Source organism: Eleginops maclovinus, chromosome 21 (assembly GCF_036324505.1).
Source record: "Eleginops maclovinus isolate JMC-PN-2008 ecotype Puerto Natales chromosome 21, JC_Emac_rtc_rv5, whole genome shotgun sequence".
Lineage (NCBI taxonomy): Eukaryota > Metazoa > Chordata > Actinopteri > Perciformes > Eleginopidae > Eleginops > Eleginops maclovinus.
The window spans coordinates 2,217,251-2,223,533 of NC_086369.1; positions in this window are offsets into that span (position 1 = coordinate 2,217,251).

Below are 6,283 nucleotides of genomic sequence, written 5' to 3' on the forward strand. Positions count from 1 at the left end.
AAAGAGAAAAAACACACTGAAGTTCAAGCAGCGGATTTCCAAAAATGAAATCATCAAATATACGAACAGTTCAGGTAGCTTGGGGATAAAGCACAATGGTTAGTCTCAGGGGTTATGAGTTCAAGACTTGTGTGGGAAGGGACTGGTTCCCCGGGAGATAGATTTTGAGTGGGCATGTGAGATCGCAATAAAGCATGTTGGGTAACAACTGAAATGTGATTGCAAAAGAGAACTCATGGAGGTGTACAGAAGCCATGGTCTTTATCCGGGGTCACATCCTGGATTCACCTGAGGAGAAAAGGAGAGATGGACAACATGAGTTTTGCATCGAGTTCACAAACATCATGGCATAGGATGTCGAAATCAAACAATGCAACATTTATGTCAAAAGGGTTTGATCAATAACACTAATCATTAGCATGCAATGTAAGACATTTTATTGCCAATTATTTCCACATTTTTCATGGATAATTAAAAGTGCTGGTCTCCACCGAAAGAAGAATGAACTCCAGTCACTGTTGAGATATCCCGGACGGACAGACTGAACCGACACATCATGACCCTCAATAGACTCCTGCTGTTACTGGAGCCGAAATAGAAATAAATGTGACCTCCTAAAGCAGTTATAACTCTGAATATCTATAAGAATAACAACACAATGCCAGCTGACTAACAGGTTTTCATGGCGCGCATCTTTGATTGGATACTGGTCCATCTGTCATTGTGTATGCCGTGCAGCTTATTGCATATATGCATGCATGGATACATACGTAGATTTTGGGGATTTTATTATTTGCTCCCTGACATGCGTTAGTGTGATGTGTATGTGTCTGAGCAAGCACAAACAGGTGCTTTCTTTGTGTCTGTGCATGGTGTGCATGATGGAACATGTCTAAACAGTTCTATGTGAGTGAGGATGCTAAAAAATGAAGGTGCCCACCCATGAGTGAAAGGCAGAGGGAGGGCTAAGCTGCGCTGCTCACCAGGCTAGTGAGGGAGTGACACTTCAGAGGAGGAAGGAGGGAAAAGATGAATGCGATGCAGAGTTTGCATGTTTATCAGCAGGTCTCAGGAGGAACGGCAGGTTTGCATGAGTGATGGCAGCTCATTGTTTAAATACCGAGACGTGGTCACACCGCTTTGCAAGTGTGTGACGAGGAGGGAAAAATCACCGGATGATTGAAAGTACGGCCATTCCAGTTCCTGCACAAAAAGCAAGTCTAGATATTAGGAGCTTTGTGCAAACCTGTGGGTGGACGAGCAGATGTGATAGGCACTTGCAATCTTTAGCAGTGGCTAATGATGATGGATAAAGATGGTTATTACAGACATGGTGGATACACGCCTCTTCTGACATCCACTCTCTCCCTCTCTTCTTCCACCAATGCCTCCCACCAGTGTGTCAAAGCTGCCAGATAATCACCCTTCCTTCTCTGTCGCTCCCTGACGTCTATACACATGTTGCTTTAACTGTTAATTTGATGCCATTTTGAGGTGAAGAGGTCATTTGTGGGGAGGGAACCAATCGTGGTGGGAAATGAGTTCTAGCAATTTGACTGCACAGGACGGGTTATTTACTGGCTGCATAAACAGTCTTTCCATCACTCTCACCTGTCTCATTTCTGTGAGTACTGCTGTCATGTTGTGGAGGCCAACATGTGTCACATTATGGGGGCTCACAACCTTCATCTGGGGACAAAGAGCTGGACGGCACAAGGTTAAAATACATGTTTTTAGCGCACTTCATGAGAGAGCTTAGCATAGACATTAGAAAATGGGGAAACCATAAGCCTGGATATGCCAAAGAGAAAACAAAATCCAAGAAGCTCCACAAAAGATAAGTAATCAACAACAACAGAAATTAAAATAAGGCGGGAAACGTGTGGTTGCCGGGCAGAGCGCAGACTGAAGTTGTTTAAAGGTGCCATAGAATGGAAAACTGTATTTACCTGGAATAAGGAGGGTTCGGTACATTGAGCTGACATACCGTGAACCTCCCACACCATGTTTCCTCCTTCACGTGCAAATCATGAATATGCATATCACAGCGGTAAAACGGGGGGAATAACAACACTCCCTGTGTGTGACGTCACACACGGTATTCCAGCCCCAACATTTGCATACAGCAGCTGCTGGAAACACTAACGCTAACACTCACCACTCCGTAACGCTGCTCTCCAATCTCCGACCAACTGGCTGTTCTTCAGATTCCTCGGTTTCCTCCTCCGATAAAGGCTCAGACTGTGAGGCTGGATGCCAATAGCCTCCATGGTTCATCTCTCACAGTTTCAGGAACTTCCCTTACTTCTGTGGGCTCTCGCCATAATTATTTAAATGAGCCCCAAATAAGGCAGCTCGTTTCACTCTAGGACCAAATCACAGGGTTGTAAATGGGTCTGTGAAACCGCATATGGACATTTTCTGGATCAACCAAAGTTATATACCTTCTTTGTAGACATCAGAGAACAATGTAAATACCAGAGAGATGATTTCTGTGGAACCTTTAAGCTACATTAGCACCATGTTTGTATCATAAGATAGCCTGCTGTTAATCCAAATAGGGATAATCAATAACTATGTGGGGAAATATTAGGATCAGTCGCTGGGGAATAAATAGTTGACGACTTGCTTTTCCTGTGTGTGTGTGTGTGTGTGTGTGTGTGTGTGTGTGTGTGTGTGTGTGTGTGTGTGTGTGTGTGTGTGTGTGTGTGTGTGTGTTGCCGGGTGATAAATAATGCCATACATTCTAATGGATGCATGATGTAGCCAAGGGGGAAGTTTAAGCCCTTTAAACGTGTCATCCTACAGAGGATCAAAGCAGGTGATGGAGCGTGTCCCACACACTCACACACTAATATTTATTTCCGCAGTAAAGCTTCCATCCCTGGATGTGTTCCCTCTGACATAATGAGCTTGTTTTAGTTAACTATGTGTACATATTAGCCGCACTGCAAGAGCCGCTGTCTTTAACCCTGCTGCTCATTGATTGGTCGGTTCACATCCCATAGTTTGAGAGTTCAAATCAAACGTACTGGACTTATTTATATTCAGGACCAGTCTGGGCACTCTCTGATAGCATGCAGATGTCTGTACACTCTTTTTAAACCCCTCACTTCTTAATGTAGCCTATACCCAGCTGCATCTATCTTACTGCTGTGATCAGGAGGTAATAAGAAAAGGAGTGAAGGCCCCAAGAGGAAGATGTTCTGCATGAGTTTCGTGACTAACATTCATAAGTAGCGCTGAGGATCCGCTGTAAGTATTTAGCTAATCAGATAGATAATTAGTTCTGGATGGTTAGCAATGCAAGGGTGGTAAAAAAGAGGGTGGAAGCAGTGGGTTACAAAGGCCTTTTCTAAATGAAATACTGCAGTAACATACTTTCAAAGATGCATTTAAGGAGTCCTTTCGCTATCAAAGACTTGGACATGACACTGAGAAACCACAGCATGCACTCACACACCCAATTCAAATGCTTGCACACAAACACAACAGTTGCATTGTCAATGTACTCCACCTTCAGTGTTACTTCAGATTATTTCCTGTGGAGAAGATTAAAGGGCAAACACCGCTGCCCTGAGCATTACCATCACAATGCATGTGGTGTGTGATTATTATCAGAAAGCCAGGCCCTCCTTTTGGATTTAATGAGCAAGGGGGGGGAGCAAAGATGGAGGCGGAACAAGGAATCAGGCTCTTATGGCTCCTGTATTTCCCTTGAGATACAGTTTAATTCTGGAGAAAATTAATGCCAGGGAAATGATGACTTCCACCAGATGTATCTTTAAAAGATAAGCAGATAAGCTGTGCTGTTTAAACAGAGGCACGCTCTCAATAATGCATCAGGAGTTGTAATGCATTCTATGCACGGTCACTCCTTTCTCACTCAGGAACCTGCAGCACCTGGGCTCCCCTTATTCTGTCTGCTGAGCAATTACAGCGAGACCTCCATACCTCGTTGGCAGGGAGCAGCTTGCTGTGTGAGTGGTTCAATACGAAAGAAATGTGCATTCACTTGCCTGAGGGTGCACTTGTGAGGCAGAGACACGCAACCTTACACTTTTCTTCCTATAGGGGTCGAAATAGATGAATAATTACAATAATACCATAGCATTACATCTCATTTACACCTGCCATAATGCCTGTCTGACCGAGGTTACTTCTCCAGAGCTGGGAACTTACAAACGGTCCTCTCTCTCCTTGTTAAATCTTCCTGGAAAGCTCACCACCTCCCATGAGACTGTATTTACTTCCTTTATTCAATGTTTTTATCACAACCTCAAAAGCAACTGGATGCAACCGCTTTCCTTAATCAGCACAAAGACACACACTCCACCTCTCCGTTTCCTCTCTGCTATCTGCCCGCTGTTGTTTTTCTATTTACCCTGCTATGCGTTTCCTCTCTGCTGTGTGAGGTACTCTGCACGTGTGACCCCAGCACCGACCCACACAGTCCGAGAGCAATACTAAACAGATTTCCCGCACAGGTTTAATTTCTTTTCTACTTTAATGCCTTCTCTTGTATCACCGTTCCTTAGATTGTTGCTTCTCTGGCTCTCTCGGCTTTGCAATCACACGGGTGATTGTTTGTGTGTGTCAGGCTGTCTGTATTGATTGTTCGGTGATGATGCACAGGTGGTTGTTACTGCTGGGGCCGTAATAGCATCTGTAGCTGCACACTTTTCCTGTCATCTATGTACGGTTAGGCGACAGATTGGACTGAAAGGAATACATTTTGCGAAATATGCTTATTTGCTGTTGTTGAAAGAATGATGAGAGGATCGATGCCACCTTCATATTCAAAGCTTATTAAGAGGCTACTCCCAGCAGCCAGTTAGCCGAGCTTAGCTTTAACTTCAAAGGCAACAAAAAAGAGCTTCTCTACCATGAATTGATATTTTAGGCATTTGTTGCTGGTGTGAATTATGACGTTTACAAGGTATATTAATACAACTTGTCTGCTTATTCCTACCTTTGAGCAGGCTAGCTGTTCCAGTCTCTATGCAAAGAAATGCTAACTGGCTTACCAGATTTCTGAAATCAAAACCTGTGACAAAACTGTAGAAAAACACAGTTAAAAGCTCATATATGAGCAGAGGTTTGAGAGATTGTGTTACCTTGGACAGAGCCTGGAAACAATGACAAATAGCTCAAAAGGGACCTTTGTTAGCTCACTTGATGTGTTGTTTAATCCACTGGCTCAGTTAAACACATCTTGTTTGCTGAGTCTGCACAACATTTAGAAACTACAAGTTGTGGATTTTGCTATCTTGAGACTGAGCCAGGCTAAATGTTTCCTTCTGTTTCTTAGTGCTTCGCTAACCATTGCTCCGAGTAGCCTAGCCTAAACAAATGAGAGGGATCCTCTGAAAGTGACTAACCACATTAGTGAAATGTCAGACTCTTCTTTGAAGTGTAGGAGTGATGTGTGTTAGTAATATCTGAAGCACCCTTCGATGTGTTGTTTTTCACTTTATTCTAGTAAACCTTTTCACACAGGGTCCTGTCTTCTCTGTGGCCCAAGGCCCTGTGCCAATTGCCTTTTTGTCTCCTGCTACCCTTTCTTTCAGTTCCTTCTCTTTCTCACCACATAATCCTCTCCCACTCTCCCAGCTGCAGGCCCCTGCTGCCTGTTAGTACTGTGAAACTTGTTAATTAAATCTGCAGATTGAAAGACCTCCAGGGAACAATGTTTAATCGATGAGCACAAACAGATGACTTTCATTCCACACAATTCTTCCCCTAACGTTAGAACAATTCTCGGCCCGATTGAGAGAAGTAAGTGTCTGCAGTCGTAGGATTACCAAGACGCCATCTGAATCAATCACCAAACAATCTCCCGCAGTCAAAGCAACTTTCTCGACTTTTTGCTGTGCATACAAATTGCACTTTTATTTAATGTTTGCCTTTATCCCATTCCCCTGCAGCTTCTGCCTCTCTCTCTCTCTGTTAGTGTGCCGGCTAAATCATGAAAGAAGCTTTTTTTCTCCTGGAGAATTACTCACATGTAGCAGAGGAGCAGAACGCAACAAAGGTTACATGCAAATTATGTTAAAACTGTGCCTAACAGTACGCAAATGAAGACAGAATATCCATGCATGAAGCGTGGCACGATCACATGTGCACCCACACACATACATAAGTGCACTCGGCAGCCAATCAGAGCGGGGCCTTTGTTCAGCTGCAGGCGTTTTCGCAGTTCGCCCAGCTGTTCTTCTGCCCCTGCAGCTAACTCTGTGTCTGACCTCCACATCTCCAGCAACAACAGCCCGACCCAGCTGGC